Source organism: Dermochelys coriacea, chromosome 1, assembly GCF_009764565.3.
Source record: "Dermochelys coriacea isolate rDerCor1 chromosome 1, rDerCor1.pri.v4, whole genome shotgun sequence".
NCBI classification, from domain to species: Eukaryota; Metazoa; Chordata; order Testudines; family Dermochelyidae; genus Dermochelys; species Dermochelys coriacea.
The window spans coordinates 13,708,998-13,730,684 of NC_050068.2; the positions used below are offsets into that span (position 1 = coordinate 13,708,998).

The 21,687-nt window shown below is 45.1% G+C and overlaps 1 long non-coding RNA gene across 1 annotated transcript; it reads right to left on the reverse strand.

The window, feature by feature from the left end:
* Positions 1 to 424: 424 nt before the first annotated feature.
* LOC122457576 lies at positions 425 to 21,090 on the reverse strand. The gene is made up of 3 exons (XR_006277192.1): positions 21,080 to 21,090; positions 16,889 to 16,895; positions 425 to 590 (listed from the first exon to the last, which is right to left on the reverse strand). It is a non-coding gene; the product is annotated as an uncharacterized LOC122457576 (long non-coding RNA).
* Positions 21,091 to 21,687: the final 597 nt, after the last annotated feature.

Here is a 21,687-nt window from a genome sequence, read left to right on the forward strand (position 1 = left end):
TGAGAGCATCAGTTCAGGACAAATTGCTTAGAGCAGGGCAGTTACAGCCCAAAGCTGAAGTTCCTTTACTATTAAGGCAAACCAAACCAGCCAAACAGAGAGGACTTCAGTCTCACCCCACTGGCTAACTATAAGTCATACAAGCAATTCCCTTAGACACTCCAGTTTCCACCACCAGTGCCACTCATTATGGGGACAACTGGTTATGAAAACCAATAACCCAGTAAAAGAAAAATGGTTCTCCCGATCCCAAAGGACCAAGTCCCTGACCCAGGTCAATATACAAGTCAGATCTTACCCACAAATCATGCTGTTGCCAATCCTTTCGCATCTAAAGGTTTATTCATAAAAGGGAAAAAAAAAGATGAGAGCTAAAATTGGTTAAATGGAATCAGTTACATATAGTAATGGCAAAGTTCTTGTAGCAGTGATGGAATAAACTCAGGCTCAAATCAAGTTTCTGGAGTACATTCACAGCTGGGATGGGTCATTCAGTCCTTTGTTCAGAGCTCCAGTCAGGCAAAGTTCCTCCAGATGTTAGAAGCAGGATTGAAGACCAAATGGAGATGATGCAGCTGCCTTTTATAGTCCTTTTGCCATGTGGCTTGTGCTTCCTTTGTTCAAAACACAAGCTACTCAGCACATGGCATGGAAAAACCTTAGAGTTCTGGCCATAGGCATGTCCCTGCATGCCTTTTTGAGTCACAAGGTGCATCTGCCTTCTCTCAATGGGTCAGTTGTATAGTTGATTGTCTTTAATGGGCCATCAAGCAGACTAGGCAATGTTGATGCCAAATTGTCTGGGGTGTCACCCAGAAGCATAGCACAAGTTTGAAATGCAGACAGTGTAGAGCCACTACTTATAACTTTAAATACAAAAATTATATATGCATACAGATAGCATAATCATAACCAGCAAATCTTAACCTTTTCATGGACACCTTACGTGACCACCTTCATACAAGATTTGGTGCCACTATAGGACCTTGGTTGCAACAATGATCTATATAGTCACAGTTCATGTCAATAACATCACAGCCCCAATGCAAAATTGATGCAGGAAGGGATGACTCAAAAATTGCTGACTGCATCCCAAAAGCTCCCCATTCTTGGTTCTCTGTTACTACAGCTAGTATTGGGTTAGAAGCCGTATCAGTGTATAACAGAAATGGTTTATCAAAGTCATGTTCAATAACATGATTGAATCTCTTTACAAACTCAAGGTAAAACTTGGTTAGAACAATAGTGGATTGGACCTGCTCTTGCAGCATGGTTCCTGTATGTCTCATGTGATCCTGCCAAGAGCTAAAGAACATAGCTACTTTATCCATACAAGCTCTGGCAAATGTTTGGAGCCCAATTAATAGCAAGACAATGTAGATATTAATGTTGTCCATAGTATAGGAATCTTGGCATTTAGCCCTGAAAGCAATATGGTAGTGTGCCTCAGTTTCCCTTTGCATACAACACTTAGCTCCTGCGCAGGTGCGTCTCTGCTGGCAGTGTGGGGATCTGCAGATCCCCATTTTGTTATGGATAATTTTAATAAAAGTCATGGACAGGTCACGGTTTCCGCAAATTTTTCTTTTATGCCCATGACCTGTCTGTGACTTTTACTAAAAATATCTGACAAAATCTTAGCCTTACTTATAAGTTCACTGTCTAGTACAGGAACTTGGCAAAGTTGTTGCTAGTGTACTAGGTACTAGATATTTATGTAAATATATTCCAGCTGGTACAGATGCATCCCAGTGTAGCACAAGATAAGATGGTTTGACAGAATAATGAATAGGGATGTTTTGTTTAAGATATCAGGAACAAAGGGAGGTAACAAACGTATGTCATGAAATACGTAAGGTGGTGTGTAAGTTGTGTATTTTAGTTTTGTTTTAGTCTATAAATGTCAGGGTACTTCACCATAATCCTTTGTGTGGCCTAGGGACAGCAGAGACTTCCACTGCTGATTGAGCCATGCCTTGCCATATTAGTGTACCTGTAACCACAGAGCCAGGGTGCTAGGCCTATGCTCGAGGGCAATAAACCTGGCTGAGTGCGTTTGTCACCGAACTGTGCCTGTGGTGGTTCTTTATGAGTAATGTGGAGGTTTGCTGAATGAGCGGCTGCCTTATCTGCTGTTAATAATAATTAATTAATTAATTAATATTGGGACTCCAAGAACAGCCTGAACAGCGTTACTAAGGCATCAACATTCCAGCCTTCAGCACTTAACACTGGGTAGTACTGTCGAGTTCTGCTAAATCAGCTATTTGCACGGTGCTGGACAGCACGCTGACACAACGCACATGCAAGCCAACTGACAAGCGGGACTTCCATGTCACTTTCATTTCATCAGGAAACTAGATTAACTTCTTCCCAAACTGGCTGCTTGATAAACAAAGTCATGGTCACTTTGCCGGTGTGTAATTGAGCAATCCCACCATCCTTCCAGAACCTTCTTTCTGATCTCTATAACATCTCAGATTAACTGCCAGTATATAGCAAATTGACTGCCACTTCCTTCCAGAGCCACCTTCCCAGTCCTCTGCAACATCCCTGACCGACTGCCATCGCCTTCCTAACCCTTCCCGCGAGCTTCTGTGACACAACTAACTTTCAATATGTAACAGACAGACTGACTTCCAGGATCTTCCCCCCCAACTTCTCTCTATCATCTCTGAATAGCTGTCAGTCTGTCACTGACCATCTGCCACTCTTTTCTAGAATTTCCTCTGACTGCTAGTTTGTCAATTAGGAATGCTTGAAAATTTTCTGCCAAAACTGTTTGTCAGAAAATTGGGGTTTTGACTAAAATTTCAGTTTTTTGTTGATGCATTTTGAGAGAAAACTGAAATATTTTGGCTGAAAATTGGAGTTGGAGAGCCTTATGATAATTGTAGTTTGTCCTTTGGGTCCCCATTCTTCTCTATGGGCTGGGATCCACAGCTGGACTACATCTCCCATAATGCACTGTGCCAGGAGTCATAGATTCTTCCAAGAGGGGAGATCGTGATGCATTATGGGCAATGTAGTCTAGCCCTACAAGACCCTGGGGACACAAGGAGCAAATAGCAACTTTCATTTTGGACCAAAGTACTTTGTTTTTTTCAGGTTTTAGACCCAAAAAAATTGAAATTTTCCATGGAAAACTTGGGGAAAAAGTGTATTTTTCATTTTTGTTGAAAATTTTGATGGAATTTTCTTTTGGATAAGCTTTGGTCTTAGTGGCTAACTGTCTTTGTCTTCCAAAGCCTTCCCACCAAGTTCCTGGATCATTCCTGAATAATTACTAGTCTGTCACTGACTAAGTGCTGTCCTTGAGAGGCAGAATGCCCTTGTGGTTAAGCCATTGGACTGGACCGGATCTTAGAAGACTAGGTTCAGTTCCTCACTCTATAACAGGTTATGTGACTTTGGGCAGGTTACTTAATCTACACTGTGCCTCAATTCTTCATCTGTGAAATGGGGATAATACTTTCCTACCTCACAGGGGTCTTATGAGGATAAAATCTATTAATGGGTGTGAGATGCTTGCATACTATGGTGATTAGGGCCATACAAGAACCTAGACAGGCAAATCCTCTCCTAGAATCTTCCCTCAAATCCCTGTAATATTCCTGATGTAACTGACCAACAGCCACCCCCCTGTAGGGCCTTTCCTCAGGCCTGAGTTACACCCCTAAGTACCAGTCTGTCACTGACTATCTGGCATCCTCTTTCAGAATCTTCCCCTACAGCCCTGTAACTTAGTCAAAGAATGGCCACCCTCAGGTCCTTGCACATCCCTAGCTGACTGTCCAGCTGTAACATACTGACTGACACCTTCATCCAGGGCCTTCCCCCAAGGTCTCATAATATCCCTGACTAACTGTCCTTTTCACTAACCAACTGCCACCCTCTTCTAGACTCTTCCCTCAGGTCCCTGTAATGTTCCTGATGTAACTTCCCCTCAGTCAGTGGCCACCACCTCCAGAGCCCTGACTAACTGCTGGTCTGTCACTGACCATCTGACTGACTCTCCACCTCACTGTAACTTCCCTGGCTAAATGGCAACTTTTAATTGACCGCCTTCTAGCCTCTTCCAGAACGTTCCCTCATGTCCCTATAATTGGTCTGACTTCCAATCTGTTGTTGACCGATGCCCTCTTCCAGAACATTCCCTTTAGTTCCAGTAACATCTCGGACTAAGTGGCAGTCTGTCAATGACCATGTGCCATCCCCTTCCAGATCCTTCCCCCCAGGGCCTGTAGTCCCCATGACTGGCAGTCCATCTGTCACCAACCATCATTTGTCTTCCACTGACTTTAGGTTGGTGAAATGTACTTGCCCAATTAAAATTTGCCACTATCCCCTTATAAAGGGTGCCATGTAATCAATGACCGCCTGTGTTCAGGATCTTGGTTTTAAGTCTCATTTAAAAAAAAAATCATCCTGAATATTCCTGCAGTTGCCTGGTACTGTTATGTACCAGCTCCTGCAACTGAGCGAGCTATTCCCAGTTTTCATTAATTTAGGGTAAGTGATGGGCCATTTTATCGATGCTAAAGGTCATAGGCCTACTATATCTATGCTAACTTGCTTAAGCCAATGTCTAACAGGCTACAGGCCTGTAGGTTCTTGCATTACTGCTGAGAAAAATAAAAGGCTAAGCTAGCTCTCTGGGTTACAGTTCCTGTCCCCTCACACCTTTTGTAAAAATAAACACTAGTTTCCTTTGCTAGATTTCCCTTCTCCTTTTCATTGTCATACTATACTCTGGCTGGGCTGCCACCTACTACCCCCAGAGAGTCTTCATTTCAGTAGTGCTTTCTGCATTAAAAGCTATTATATTTGTCAAGAGGCCAATGCTTTGTCATTTGATTGTATTTATTTCAGAGGTAATTCATTCATTTACCTCGGAGGTAGAACAGATATCTCTACTTCCTGTAGCTGCGTCTCTAGTTGATCACACTGTTGTTGCCTTTAGTCTTTTCCTCCTGGCTGGTACAAAAGTCAGAGAGGGTGGCTATTGGTCATTTACATAGTAGGAGGATGGATTTATTAAACAAACGGCCCGGTTAGGATGACCATTGTCTGTGTTTAGCGCAACAAGTCTCAGAAAAAGAATGATAGTGAAATAAACCCCTTGCACAGGCCAATGTTTGGTTATGAGTTGATAAACAAATCCCTCTACAACAAGCCGCTCTTTTCTATATTGGCCATAACATAAAACACAGTATTATGAAACATCTATTAATACTTAGCAACTGCAGGAATTGAGTTATTTTTATATAAAAAGCTCACATGCATCCTGTTTATAAAACATCCTTGAACAGCCAGCATCTGAAGTGCTATAAAGAGGTATTGTCATAAGCGTGATTGCAACAGATGTATGTTTGGGGTAGTAGTGATATTAGAGTTGCTTGATTTACAAGCCAGAAAATACAGATCCAGGACTAATTTAAATATGGGCAATTATTACACCTTGTTCTGAGATTTTGGGGGATCTCACAACCTAAACAGAGAGAATAGGATAGTACTTGGTTGATGGATAATTTAAACTCCTTACCTCAAATATCCATTCAGATCACATATTAACTGTTAGGAGGCCTATTCCTTCACCCACTTACTTCCCTGGTCCTTCTCGCATGAACAGAGAGCAACAATATCTGAAGTCCAAAGGTGCAAACAATTTGATGTTTGTTGGGGAGAACTTCCAGCACGCATGATTCCAGTTTCCTTCCTTAGTATCCCCCTTCCCAGCTCTGACACCACAGAGCCTTCTACCTGTGTCCCTGTTCCCATTCCTGCCCTTAGCTCAACATGATTCCATTCCCCCTCCCCACCCTTCCTGATTGACTGCAGACTATATAGTAAAACTTGAGTTCTGCTTAGTTATACCTTAACCAATCATTTTACTGAAATTTAACTAACCAATCCTAACATACCGTAACATGATTATGTAACCAATTATATCCCACCACCTTAATTAGGTTTCAGAGTAGCAGCCGTGTTAGTCTGTATTTGCAAAAACAAAAGGAGTACTTGTGGCACCTTAGAGACTAACAAATTTATTTGAGCATAAGCTTTCGTGAGCTACAGCTCACTTCATTGGATGCATTTGGTGGAAAATACAGTGGGGAGATTTATATACACACACAGAGAACATGAAACAATGGGTTTTATCATACACACTGTAAGGGGAGTGATCACTTAAGATGATGCCATGTACATTGGTCAAACTGGACAGTCTCTGCGTAAAAGAATAAATGGACACAAATCAGACATCAAGAATTATAACATTCAAAAACCAGTCGGAGAACACTTCAATTTCTCTGGTCACTCGATTACAGACCTGAGGGTGGCTATTCTTCAACAAAAAAACTTCAAAAACAGACTCCAAGGAGAGACTGCTGAATTGGAATTAATTTGCAAACTGGATACAATTAATTTAGGCTTGAATAGAGACTGGGAATGAATGAGTCATTACACAAAGTAAAACTATTTCCCCATGTTATTTCTCCCTCCCATCCCACCCCCCCCTGTGCCTCAGATGTTCTTGTTAACTGCTGGAAATAGCCTACCTTGCTTGTCACCATGAAAGGTTTTCCTCCTTTCCACCCCTGCTGCTGGTGATGACACCTTAATTAGTTTACACCCAGCAAAATTAATTATACAGCAGACAGAAACAATCACAGAACCAGACAGAGATTATACAGACAAACAATAGGGAAATGGGGACTACAGTGATAGAACAACAAAGCATCCGATGAAGTGAGCTGTAGCTCACGAAAGCTTATGCTCTAATAAATTTGTTAGTCTCTAAGGTGCCACAAGTACTCCTTTTCTTTTTGCGAATACAGACTAACACGGCTGCTACTCTGAAAGAAATGAGGATTTCACATCCCAGCTATTAGTGAGTTCTTGCCAGACAGGATCCTATCAAACTAAGTTGCCTTTTGCATCTTCTAGGCACTTCCCTTTCTTCCCTTTCTTCTGGAGGTGATAGGCATAGAAGGATTGATAATGCCTAATAGCCCAATAGCACCTTATTTCAATGTGACTAGTTTGGAATGGGAGGAGGTGACCGGTCGCTTCCCAGCTTATGGCTGCCTCTGCTGCTTAGCCAAAGATCTTAGCCTAAGCACAGGGCCTCAGACTGTCATAGTAAGAGAGGGACCTTACACTGGCAGACAGTGATTTTGATTCTTTCTTTTATACCTCTATAACTAGCTAAGTGATAAGAATACACCTAAATTCTTAGAGTATAGCCCTTTACAGACAGGCCTGAATATCTATATCCTAACATTAACCTACTCACGTTTCCCACTAAAAGTAAATAGATTAAGGACCCAGACCAACTGTGGAGCAGAGTTAGGGTGTCTTCCCACTTTATCCTCCGTCCAACAATCTGGCTCAATCTTTCTTGATCTGTTAGAGAGACAGCTTGCAGACATGGTGTCCCAGTAGATGTTGGTTATATGTTTATATCATTATCAGTTGGCTGGAGCCACATTTCCCTTCATAAATTATTCATATTTTTTCACTCATTCCGTTTTTTTACTCTTCATAAGAGGAAATTGCACTGGATTAGAACTCAGGAAACTTGGGTTCAGTTCCTGGCTTTACCACTGAGCCAGTCACTTAATCTCTCTTTGCCTGTGTTTCCCCTCCCACTCTTTATCTATTTAGAGGGTAAACTTTGGGACAAGCAATTATCTTGTGTGTGTGTGTGCAGCGTCTAGCATAATGGGATCTTAATCTCAGTTGGAGTGCTGAGGCACTACTATAAAGAAGAGCTTTGTGTGGCTCAAAAGCTTCTCTCTCACCAGCAGAAGTTGGTCCAATAAAATATATTATTGTGACAGAATATACCTGTGTCCATACCCTACACACTATTGTAATAATATTTGTACAAGGTATGCCTTGTGAGGTATCCTTTAATAACTCCCAATCTGCTGATCAATAATATCATGGCAAAAAGCACATAGCAGCGTTATATGTGAAGTTATAAACATAAAATGAGATTGTGACTAAAAGTATGTTTTCCCGATAAGTCTGGGGAGTGGCCAAACCAGTTCCTCAGAGACAGGGGCCAAGCTGATGCCTCAGCCAGGTGTCAACAAGAACCTGCTAAGTGGAAAGGGGGCTGGGGCAAAATTCTACATTTTAGCAAAGAAACAGCATGGAGTTTCCTTCCACACATACTGCTTGTTGCCTTGCTCCTAGTTGGAAACATTTTTTTAAGCGGGGGACTGGAACTATAAAAAGAAGGGGCAGACACCCCTCTCTCTTTCCCTGCCTATCACACTCTCTGCACCTGAAAAGACAAAGCAGCCATTGGACTCTGGGGGAGGGGTTATGACCTAAAGAGTTTGGTCAGTAAGACTGTTGAAAGCACATGGTGAGAAAATTTTGCTTTGAATCTAATATAGTTTGTTAGGCACCAGTAAGTGTTTTCTTTATTTTTTTTCTTGTAACCATTTCTGACTTTTATGCCTCGTTACTTGTCCTCACTAAAATCTCTCTTTGTAGTTGATAAACTTGTTTTATTGAATCCAGTATATTCAAGTGGAAGTGTCTGTATAACTCCATTTGGGGTAACAAGTTGTATGTATATTATTCCCTTAAAGGAATAAAGAACTTAATATATTTGTACTGTCCAGGAGAAGGCCGTACAGGACATACATTTCGGGGAGGCAGGGGAAAACCTGGCTTGGGAGTGTATGGGCATCATCCTGTGGTAATCTTTAAGGCTGGTAAAAGCCAAGGTGTGGCTGGCTGACTGCAGCCCACACACAGACATCACTGGGAGTAACTTACATGCTGGAGGGTGTTTGTGAGCAGTCCAGGTTGGAGGCTACAGCAGCAAGCAGGGCCGAATTTATACTTTACGTGCCCCTAGGCACAGCATCTTCAATGCCCTGCCTGCCAACAACTGACCTTCATGTTTTCTGTAAAAAATGAAACTTTTAACCCACTTTTAACCTTTAGGCGCCCCCAGGCAGGTGCCTAATTGGAAATCTGGCCCTGGCAGCAAGGCATTGTAAAAGGCACCCCAGGTTACAGGGCAGGGGTAACACAGCTACTCATTGGTCTGGATTGTACTCTGGTATGTCACAATTACTTCACCCAATTTGTCTCTCTACTTGAAGTGAGTAATATGATGATATACTTCTCAGTAAAATATTTTTTCCAATACTTATTTTGTGAAGAAACAAGATCCTGAAGTTGGAATCTAAGCCTGGGAGTGATAAATTAAAAATCCTAGCATTTATTTTATGAGGAAAACCACTTCCTCTACAGTTTGCACTCCAAGTCTTTGTTTGAGCAGTTAAGGGTCTTAGCATGGGACAAAAATGCAGGTGACAAAGATGCTACATAAGACTAAGGATGTGAAAGGAGTTAGTACTAATTACGTAACATACATTTCCTTCACTGTTATTGTTATGCTGTCTGGAGTGACTCATGACTGAATGCCAACCTCAGGGCAGACTGTGAAAAGCAGGGCAGACATCCCAAACTGGTTATGTTCTATAATTAGATTTTACCAACCCAGGCACAAATGTGAATGGATCACTCTAACCATCTTATCATGGAATCACAGACCATCCCCTTGAGCACTCCTGTCTATCTTGCCACCAGGCAAACTGGACTTAGTGATAAATGGTCACGAACACTAAAAATCACAAAATATTCAGGTTGCTCCGAGTACTAAAAGACCAGCCACTTACATGACTTCAGTTTGTACCTTAGATCTCACACCAAAGACAACACTGGCAGTCGGGGGTGGGAGGCTCCTTGTCCCCTTCCCTCCCCCAGCATAGCTCCTGCGGTGGGGGAAGGGATGTTCCTCTCCCATCCCAGCGTGGCTCCTGCCGGGATTGGGGGGCTCCTTTCCCCTCCCCCAGTGAGGGCTTCTCTTCCCCCTAATCCACCACTGCACCCAACAGCCCTCGCCTAGCTGGGTTCCCTTGGGTCACCTGACACCTGCTGTGGCTGGAGTGGAGCCTGGCTGGGAGGGAGAAACCATACAGATGGATGCCATGGCCACCAGCCCAAGAGGTGCAGGGGCAACCCCAGGTGAACAAGGGCTCGCTACACAGCTGCTGATAGCCCCGCACTCCCACCCACCCCGAACCCTAAGGCGTGTGTTGAGACTCACTCAGTCCTTGCCAGAGCAGGGAGACAGGAAACAGCTGATCTGAGCCTGCCCGCCAAACATCTGTTTGCAGCTGCTGCGCACAGGCTGCCCATTCTAAACAGCTCATCTGCCAATGCACCTCCGTGAACAGCTGATCCCTGGCTGCCAACAACTGGTCATCCCTGTGGGTGCTGAGCACCCCCTTTTTCCCATGGATGCTTCAGCCCCGGAACACCCACAGAGTCGGCGCCTATGCCTTGTAGTGTGGGATACAGACATTACAAGTAAGATTAATGCATGCAGCAACATACCAGCATTTCATAGAGTATAAACACATTCTTACAAGTTCAACACCTCTCTTGACCAATATTAACACATAGGTGAGCTGGCCTGGTTTCCAACTATGAATTTATCAGTGCTCAGCTGACAGCTACAGACTTGACGAGAGCTGGAACCTGGGTTTACCAGCCTCACAGTTATATCCTATCATTAGATGTAACAATAACATTCTAGGGAAAATAGAGTAATGTTTTATATTTCAGTCATGTAAATATACTTTTGTGTGCGTGCGTTTGGATGTGTGTACATGTGCACACCCAAATGCTTTGGATCCGTTAGATTATCATCTGATTCTCCTTTCTAATTTCCTTTCTTTCAAAATGTCTAGCACCTTCTCTGTTCTTTCACACAGGGACTTGAATTTTGGCGGTGGGGGTCACTCTAGTGTCAGAGATGTGTTTTTGTTGTTCCAAGGAAACCTTGTCTCTCCTTTTAAAATGACTCTTTTCTGCAATTGGTGGAAAATCTCCATTTTTTTTCAGAAACACTCTGGAGAAAAGCCACCTTTAATAATATGAATTGAGTTTCAACAAGAACTAACATCTCTCACTGTTAAAAGCTTTCCTTTAAAGTTAATATATTTTAAATTTCAGAACGGGTCTAAGTTTTAAGTAACAAGGAGTCCAGTGGCACCTTAAAGACTAACAGATTTATTTGGGCATAAGCTTTTATGGGTAAAAAAACCACTTCTTCTGAAGAAGCGGTTTTTTACCCACAAAAGCTTACACCGGACTCCTTGTTGTTTTTGTGGATACAAACTAATATGGCTACCCCCTGATACTTAAGTTTTTAGTGCAGTTTTTCTTCACTTGAGATACTCAGCCCATATGTAGGAATTGCAGACTAAGCTGTAGCAGCTCATATCATTGGGACTTTCTACCCCAGGGGTTGCTTAGGACCCCACTCTTACCCTGTTCACTCACCGTCTACTGCCTTAAAAGGAGCTGCTGTGGACATGAGCTGAACTCCATGCAGAGAGCGCATCCCCTTGCACAGCCTGTCTCCTGCTCACACCCATGTGCAGCAGAACTGCACTAATTCCTCTACCAGAGGGGATGAGAGATGGAAATCAGTTGTCACAATCTGAACTTCTGGTGTTGTGAGAACTTATTGCTTCTAAGGCTACTGAAGATTTAATTCACTGAGAGCCTGTACCGCGTGCTGTCATTTACAGCAGTGCAAAGTAGGGTCAAACCCTATGAGATCAGAGCGGTAGCCCTTTATATCTACTTTGCATGAGTGTAAATGGTTAAATAAGGTGCAGAGAATTGATGAATGGGGTCCCAAATTGCTCAGATTGGGGAACTGAACCCTAGTGAATTCAACAGGGGACCCCAGCACTTGACTTGGCACTGAAGTGACACTCAGGTATGGAACATATCAGGAGAGAAGGGAAAGGAGGTGATGTTGGCTGCAAGCTGCTAAGATACTTCTAGACCCGCCTTCAACCAGCAATCTACACAGTGACATTTCTGTAAACCTTGGAGGAAGAATACATGAAGTCCACGTCCCACCTGGTTTGATGTGTGTGTCTTTGTAACAGAATTTTTCACCACTGATGGTTTCTGTGCATATTTATAAAAAAGGCTCTTCTGTTGAACCAGGACTCTTATCAGTAACAAGGATAAGCACTGCATATGCTAATATTCAAGTCTCCAGGAACGTCTGTTACCAGCATCTCCAAGGGTTTGTCTACACTGCGAAATTGTTGACAAAATGTTTGTCTTTCACGGGTACTTAAAAAAGCACTCCCGCAAAAGACGAAACTTTTGCCAATGCAAGTGGCAGTGTGAACTTGGCTTTGTCGGCAGGAGTGCTCTCCTGCCGACAAAGCTAACGTCGCTCGCGGGGCTGGAAGTATTTTGTCGGCAAAAGTACCGACAAAGAGTGTTTACGCACGCTGACTTTTAGGAACAAGGCTGTGTCGAAACGAAAAACTGCAGAACTGGAATTAATTTGCAAACTGGACACCATCAAATTAGGCTTGAATAAAGACTGGGAGTGCATGGGTCATTACACAAAGTAAAAACTATTTCCCCATGCTAATTTTTTCCCCTACTGTTACTCACACCTTCTTGTCAACTGTTTGAAATGGGCCATCCTGATTATCACTACAAAAGTTTTTTTTCTCCTGCTGATAATAGCCCACCTTAATTGATTGGTCTCGTTACAGTTGGTATGGCAACACCCATTTTTTCATGTTCTCTGTGTGTGTGTGTGTATATATATATATTTTTCTATTGTATTTTCCACTGCATGCATCCGATGAAGTGAGTTTTAGCCCACGAAAGCTTATGCCCAAATAAATTTGCTGGTCTCTAAGGTGCCACAAGGACTCTTCATTTTTTTTTCTGATACAGACTAACACAGCTACCATTCTGAAACCTGTCTTATTACAGTGAGTTAAGCTGTGAATAAAAAAATCTCTCTAACCTTAGCTTGAGTTGCATTTGCTGCATCTGAGCCAACAGGCAGTCAGCTGAACAGGCAAACATCTGCGAGAGTAACAGAAAATAGACTTCAGGGGAAGTTTCTGTCTTGGGGCTTGTCTACACATGGAAACTGACCAGAATTGTTGTTCTGCAGTACTTACAATAACTCCTTGTGTGAACATACTTATTATTACAGAATAAGAGTGATTTTTTTCCAGTTTAGTTTAATCTTCTTTGGAAGTGGATTAAAATAAACCACAAATAAGCACTTTATTGTGGAATAAGAGTGTCCACTTAGGAAGCTATTCTGGAATCACTGCCACACTTTAAATGCACACCATATCTTACTCCAGCGAAATTTCCCAGCATAGATATCTTTCCTCTCTAATACCCTGGGACCAACACGACTACAATACTGCACACTATGATATAATGCCCTAACACTCTGTTACGATAGCCCACATGTCACTCTCAGGTTTAGAAATAGACCATTATCTCGAAGTGAACCTTTCACTGCGTATTTTTAAATGTGTCTCTTGTGTCATGCATTTTAGTGGATAAAACACCATTTTTTAGAAACAGCTCTGCAGAAAATCCAACTTTATAAACATGAGTGTAAAGAAAATGTTGCTGAAATTTAAAAGGGAATTACATTTCTCACTGTAAAACATTTTTCCTAACCTTCAAAAATATTTTAAACTTCAGAAAAGACTTTTAAACAATTTAAGCTATTTTTTTCATGTTGCTTTTCACTTAAAATACTCAGTCCTTATATAGGACCTGAAAGTGGAGCAGCATCAGCTAGTATCACTGAGGCTAGTTTGTGTACATGGGATTGTTTAGGCCTCCCATCATTTCTGTACCTACCTACTATACATTGGCATCTAGGGATCTGCTGTGGAAATCAGTTGTGCTCCGTGCAAGTGCACAGTCCAAGGTGGTATGGCATATATGTACCCAGACTTGAACCATTTCTCTTAATTTGTAGGAGTGTTTTACTGAAATGTCAAGCTTTGCTTGCAGAACCTTCATTCTATTTTAGTGTTGAGAGGCCTATGCGAATTACGCAGACTAGGTTTCAGTCAGTTCCTGTTTTCAGATTTCTAGGGGAAATTTGAGGTTCTTTTTCATTCTAGGTTTCAACCATGTAGAGCTAATTTGAGATGAATGTTAGTAGTGTATATGTGGCTAAGTATAGAGCCACAGCGGTATGGTTTAATCAAATATGAAGGTATCACACATTTTAAATGACCCATCTTGATTTGCTGTGTAGGCTGATACCATCTGTTCATCTCCTTTTCTCTAGTTTGAAAACGTTTCCAGGTGACTCACCTAGCAAGCTTAAGTTTCTTAGTGCAACTTACATTTTATCTGCCTTTGTCACAGCCTGATTTGAAAGGTTTCGAGACATTCCTTGAAGTCATGCCATGGGCAGGTGACATCTCGTATTCATAGAGGGGAATTGAAAAAAACCCTATTTTTAACATAACATTCTGCCCATCTCCTTTGACAATCACAGAAGTATGGGCTCGGGGGGATGGTAATGAACATCAAAACTTTTTGGTTCTCTGGCCTCTTAAGTACATGTATAACTTAAGCAGATGTCCCACTTAAATCTTTGCTAGATTATGGCCCAAGTCACTGGTTCAAATTCTGCCCAAGTAGGTAATAAGGTTATTTGGCGGCCTGTGTGAAATAAGATGGATAGCTGTCTACATAACATACAAAACAAACAAGTGACCCCTAACATAGGGTGGCCCCTTGTCCTCTTTTTGGCTGATTTGTCACCCATCTGGTACTGAGACAAAACCAGATGTGGTTTTGTTTAGTATTAGACAGGGTACGCCACTTTGAACAGTGTGCAGTTCCACCCCCACCAGCATGACCTTGTACACACACTGCATGCAAGGTCAGTCTGTTGGGGGCAGGGCGGGATGCTTTTGAAAATGGCATCCCCTGCATGACGTGACCTCACATGCAATGTGTGTAGGTCATCACACGGAAGGGAGAGGGGTGGCACACTCATAAAAATGGTATCCCTCATGCAGCATGATCTTGTATTCATGGTGTGTCCAAGGTCTCACTGGCAGGTCTGGGGTGTCACAGGCAGGGGAAGGCCCACTCTACAGGGAAGAGTGACCCAGTCCCTCCCACTCCACCAGGTTCTGACCTAGGGCCCTAAAGGGAGGTTGCAGTGTCTGAACCACTCATTAGCCTACCCTAAATTACTGGGCTCTGTTTGGGGCATGGTCACAGTCTTAGGGCATGTCTACACTTAAAATGCTGCATTGGCACAGCTGCATCGGTGCAGCTGTGCTGCTGTAGCACTTTAATGAAGATGCTGTAACCCAATAGGAGAGAGCTCTCCCATCGACTCTGGCGTAATAACTTCTGCATTTGTTGATCTGAGGGGTATTGCCTCTGGGTAGCATGTGGAATAGTACATAGTCCCCAAAATATATTGGTGTCCTGCTGAGCTCTTTTCCAGGGGGCCTATTAACTCCATTCCAACCATTTCTAATGGCATTCTGGAACTAGAAGGGCCTTAGGGACCTTTCTTGGGCTTGTCCACTGATATTCAGGGCATAAAGTGCAAAACTCCCACACTTCTTATGGATGTTGGGCCAATAAAACCTCACAGTCACTCTTTCAGGCACTTTTTCCCATGTGAGGTGTCTTCCAGAATGTATTGTATGGACCACCTTCAACACCTCCCTTTGAAACTGCTTGGGGATGAGGAGTTGCAACCTGACCTCCCTGAAGTGTTTCACCACTGGGTATATTTTTTTCCCTTGCAATTCAAAATGTGGCCATTAAGAACATAAGAGAGGCCATACTGGGTCAGACCAAAGGTCCATCTAGCCCAGTATACTCTCTTCTGACAAAAAGAAAAGGAGTACTTGTGGCACCTTAGAGACTAACAAATTTATTTGAGCATAAGCTAAGTGAGCTGTAGCTCACGAAAGCTTATGCTCAAATAAATTTGTTAGTCTCTAAGTGCCACAAGTACTCCTTTTCTTTTTGCGAATACAGACTAACACGGCTGCTACTCTGAAACCTCTCTTCTGACAGTGGCCAATGCTAAGTGCCCCAGAGGGAATGAACAGAACAGGTACTTATCAAGTGATCCATCTCTGGTCACCGATTCCCAGTTTCTGGCAAACAGACAGTAGGGACACCATTCCTGCCCATCCTGGCTAATAGCCATTGATGGACTGATCCTTCATAAATTTATCTAGTTCTTTTTTGAACCCTGTTATAGTCTTGGCCTTTGCAACATCCTCTGGCAAAGAGTTCCACGGGTTGACTGTGTGTTGTGTGAAGAAATACTTCCTTTTGTTTGTTTTAAACCTGCTGCCTATTAATTTAATTTGGTGTCCTTTGTTCTTGTGTAATGGGAAGAAGTAAATAACACTTCCTTATTTTCTTTCTCCACGCCAGTCATGATTTTATAAGCCTCTATCATATCCCCACTTAGTCATCTCTTTTCCAAGCTGAAAAGGCCCAATCTTATTAATCTCTCCCCATATGGAAGCCATTCCATACCCCTAATAATTTTGTTGCCCTTTTCTGAATCTTTTCCATTTCCAATGTATCTTTTTTGAGATGAGGTGACCACATCTGCACGCAGATGCATTGGTTCCTTTACTTCATTGTTGATCTGAGTGAGGCTTGTAGGCTTGGCTCAGGGTCAGATTGTTTTGTTGTTCTTCAGTGAAATCAACTTGGCTTGAGAGCAGGTCGATGTCAAGGGGTGTAGTATGTAGGTCCCTGGCTCGAGTCCCCGTAGGGTTTGGGGCGTCATTAGGGGTAGGACCATTGACTGAAGACACAGATGTTCCTTCCCCTGGATCATCATCAGTGGAGGCAGGATCCTTAACTGGGGACATAGATGTTCCTTCCCCCAGGTTATTGTCCTTCCTCACCTGACCATCTCCTGTCTCCTTTTACTGTATCCACAAACTCACCCCTTTCTTTCTCCAGGGCTTTTCCTCACCCTTCCTCTATCAATTCCCAAAAGAACTTCCAGTCCCACCCAATTATCACAGAGTAGGCTAGGTTCATGGCCCCCCTATGCAGGTTGTGTCTGTGTGGTTCCGTATGATTAACTGCACCTATGATGCACATCCCTGTGGATGCATTATAGACATACGACTCTCCCTCAACCCCCGTGAGGTATTCTCTGAGCCCTGTCTGACTACACACCAAGTCTATTAAGCCTTGCACCCTGGCCCCATTAATATGCATTGGGATCACAAATTTTTCCAGTCCCTTCTGTGGACTCTAGATTCTGCCACACAGACCTACCCATAATTACAGTACATATATGGGCTACCCCACTGGAAGTGGCCTGGTTGTCCACATATGAAGCAGTGACCTGACAGCAAAGGGGCCTTGGCTGCTTGTGCCCCCACATTTGATAGTGTTCCCAAGGAGGAGCCTCTCACTAGGCTGGAACCTCCCTTCCGTCTCATCTCTCCATTGGGAGTTTAGTTGGTCATCCCTGCCTTGGGCTAAGGAACCAAGTTTCTCTTGCACCTCCCCTCCTTGCCCTTCTTCTGGTTGTCTGAGTTGTCTGTGATTGGACCAGGTCCCCCCTTGGTTTTTCTCAGACAGACCCAGAAGACAGCTTGTAATTCTTGGTCAGTGTTACTGCTTGACATAGTCTCTGGTCAGTGTTGTACCACTCACTCCCATACTCCAGGTGGGAGAATTTGGGGAAACTGTTCCAACACAATCCTCTCTTCTACCTGTTCTCCTATTCTTTCCCCAGTCTGAAGCCACCTCCAGCAATGTTCCTTTAGAGTCTGGGCTACTGCTCTGGCCAAAAATCTCTACCACCAGAACCTCTGGCAGTGGGTCTCCTCTAAAATGCCAAAAGCTTCTAGGATGGCTACCTTAAGTGGAGTATAGTCCTACACAGCCCTTGCATCAAGGCTTTGGTATATATCCTGGGCCATACTTGTCAGGTATGGGGTAATCAGGACTGCCCAGTTTGCCAACAGCCAACCTTTTGCCATGGTGACCCTCTTGTTGCTAGGGTCACTTCAGGCTTGGTGTCTTGTCCCATTTTTGGCAGTTGCAGAGGGAGGTTTGGAGCTGGGTTGGTGTTAGCTGCTCCCGCCGGCGTGTTAAATGGCATATTTTGCTGCCAACTGTACCAGCTGTTGCTGCTGCTCCCTTTGTTGTGTAGTCAACTCTCTAAGAAGCTGCTGCTTCTACTCTTGTTGCAGTTGTTGTATTGTCAGTTGTGGCAGTAACTGGGTCTGTTGTTGCTGCTCTTCTTGGTGATTCTTGACCACCCATTTTAGTAATTTGTTGAGAAACATCTCTACAATCCCCTTCACTTTTTTTTAATTCTTCAGGCCAAGGACACATTGCTTGCATTCTCCCCAAATTTTGTGGTGGGTAAGTCTGACAGCCAGCTGGGCTAGTAGTCAGGCAGTGTCTTCACAGTTCTCTTCAGTCTGTTTGTCCTGGAGCAGGCCCTGCCAGGTTGTATACCACTCTATGCCTTGCTCTGGTTTACTATGAGGTAACATCATCACAGACACCCTCTGTCGGTCAGCTTAGCCAAAAAGCCACAGTTGGGATGTACTACAAATAAGGTTTCCACAGTTTGTTCAAATGAGAACAAAAGGGCTAACTTCAAATGCAAAGCAAACCTCCGTCCAAACTATTGACACATCTGCTTTCAAACCTAGTCAGCCAAGGTTCACTGAAAACTGTGCCCAGGTTCATTCACATCCCATAGTTCACAAACCTCTCAACAAACCTTCCAGTTAGTAAATTCTCCTTTTTTTCGGTTTTGTTGTGAACGTTTTGAAGTGAGGTCCCAGAGGACTGGAAAAGGGCAAACACAGAACCTATTTTAACAAAGGGGAACAAAGATAACCTGGGGAGTTATAGATCAAGCAGCCTAACTTTAGTACCTGGAAAGAGAATGGAACAAATTATTAAACAATCAGTTTGTAAACAGATGCAGGATAATAGGGTTATAAGTAATAACCTGCATGGTTTTGCCAAGAGCAAATCATGCCAAACCAATCTACTGACAGGGTTACTGGCCTAGTGCAGCATTCTGAACAAGAGGTCCACGGACCCCCAGAGCCCTTTCCCGGGGGCCACGGCACCCCATGACTGAAACTCAGTGCTCCGAATCCCGGCACCCTTCGTGGAGCTGAAGCCGGGACCCTTGGCGCCCCCCTGCAGGGCTAAAACCCGGAGTGGAGTGGGGCTGAAACTGGTGCCCCCACCCCCCAACGCTGGGAGCAGTGAAGGGTTGAAGCCTGTATCCCCCTTCCCCCAAAGCTGGAAGCGTGTGGCGTTGAAGCCGGGAACTGCATGGGACTGAAGCCCTGAGCCCTAGCGCTCCTGGATAGTGCCAGGTTTACAATGGCGCCAGTGGCTCCATAGAGCTGGGCCCATGCTCAGAAGGGGCCCCGGGCTGCTCTGCTTGCATTGTGCCCAAGACCCCGCTCCTCCCCCCTGTACACCACGTGTTCCTCTTGGCCTACCTGCTGGCCGGCTGAGGGCTCCTCTATGCCCCCTGGCCCCACCCCCCTGCTCCTCTTGGCCCCCTGGCAGGATCCCATTGCACCTCTGGCTCCAGGCCTGTGGGACCCCGCCTGCCTCCCCAGAGCTGAACCGCCTGGGACCGGTGCAGAAGCCTGGCCAATCTCAGCCTGTGGGGGCAGACAGTGTGGGAGGCTTAGCTGGGCCCCTCCAGGCAAGTGCATCTTGAGGGAGCCCAGCCAGGGCAGGCCTTGGCCTGGCTGATCGCACCACTCCCAAAGGGACAGAGCAATTCCCAGCCCTGGGACCAGCCTTGGTTGTGCCGCCGGCTCAGCCCAGCAGACACAGTCGCCTCCCAGCAGGGCCAGTGAGTGCAGCTGGGAGGCAGGGTGTGGGGGAGTGGGTCTCTGGGGAGTCTGGGGGAGGGTGGCGGGCTGTGAGGGGGCAGGGAAGATGTGTGTGTTGGGGCAATAGGGAGTGGGGGGTTCTGCGTGGGGGTGCTGGGAAGTTGTGGTGGGGCTATGAGCACAGGAGTGCTGGGCAGGGGTGGTGGTGTACAGGGTGCTGTGCATTTCTGGGGGAGGTCAGCGGGCGAGGCGCTGAGCATAGTGGGTCTGGGGGGGCTCTGGTCATAGGGAGTCGAGAGGGTGTTGGGCAGGAGGCTCTGTAGCGTGGCATGGGCCCACCCTACGAGGGGAAAGAGCATGCTGGCATCACAGGGCCACTGTGCATCTGGCAACTGCCGGTTTGTAAATAGTGCCCTCACACTGGGCTAGGCGGAGTGAGGCTGCCCCTGGCTGGCCCCTCAGTCTGGGGACTGACCTCCCCGTGCCATGCTCCATTGCCTCAATGAGAGCCCATAGATATGTTTGGTGTCAGGCCCACAAAGGGTTAATCCAGCCCTGCTCCCGGTGGGCAGAAGCCCTGAGCCCATGGACATAGTTGGGGGGGCATGAGGGTGTTGGCCCCCCAAACTGCAGTGCTTTACCCAGAGTGGGGCAATCCAGGGGCGGCGCCACTGCCCATCATAAGGCCCAGCAGCCTGGCCAGGTTGTAGGTGGGAAGCCAGAGCCAGGCAGTACGGGGCAGCTGCTCCTCTGGCTGGTGGTGCCATGGAATGGGCAGCTGTGGCATCCCTCATCTGCTGCTGGTGCCTGGGGTTGCGGCTGCTCCTCAGCTCCCAGTCCCCTTTGATTGCTCACACAGCCGGTAAGAGCTTCCCCGGTGCGGGGACCTGGCTCTGGGGCCAGCAGAACCCTTGGGGAGCAGCCATTGCAAGGGGAGCCCTCCTGGCACACAGCCCCTAGCTGTCCCCTGCCTGTACTGTGAGCTACTTCCCCTAGCCGATGTATTCCCTAGCTACCTGCACCCTTAGCTGCCCCCTGCCCACACACAGCCCCTAGCTACCCCCTGCCTGCACCCTGAGCAACACCTCTCACTGCACACAGCCCCTAGCTACCTCCTGCCTGCATCCTGAGCAGTTTTCAAACTTTTTGAGCTGAGTCCTCACTTTGATTTATATTTTTTGGTTGTGCCCCTCCCCCAACCCAAACAGGTGGGTGGCCTGCTGAGGTGAGTCAGGCGGTGGAAGTAGTGCTCCCTTCCTGGACCCCACTATGTGGAGCTGGCCCAAGCCCCGCCAGCCTTTGCCCCCCCAAAATAGAAGGCAAACTATGCCTATGCAAAAAAATGCCCCGCTGGGCCCTGGAGTTTTTATAGCATGTTGAGGGGGGCCTCATCAAGAAAGAGGTTGAGAACCCATGGCCTAGTGGATAGGGAGGAAGCTGTAGGCATGATATATCTTGATTTTAGTAAGGCTTTTGACACAGTTCCACATGACGTTCTCATAATCAAACTAGGGAAATGTGGTCTAGATGAAATTGTTGTAAAGTGGGCACAGAACTGGTTGAAAGGTTGTACTCAAAGAGTAGTTATCAATGGTTTACCGTCCAACTGTAGGAACGTATTTAGTGGTGTCACACAGTGCGTCCAGTACTAATCAACATTTTAATTAATGACTTGGATAATGGAGTAGAGAATATGCTTTTGAAATTTGTGGATGACATCAAACTGGGAGGGGTTGCTAGCACATTGGAGGACAAATCAGAGGGTTGGTCTGAAATCAACAAGATACAATTCAATAAAGACAAGTGCAAAGCAGTACACTTAGGAAGGGAAAAATCAGGCACTGAACTACAAAATGGGAAACATTTGGCTAGGTAGCAGTGTGCTGAAATAGAGCTGGAGATTACAGTGGATCACACATTGACTATCACAGGT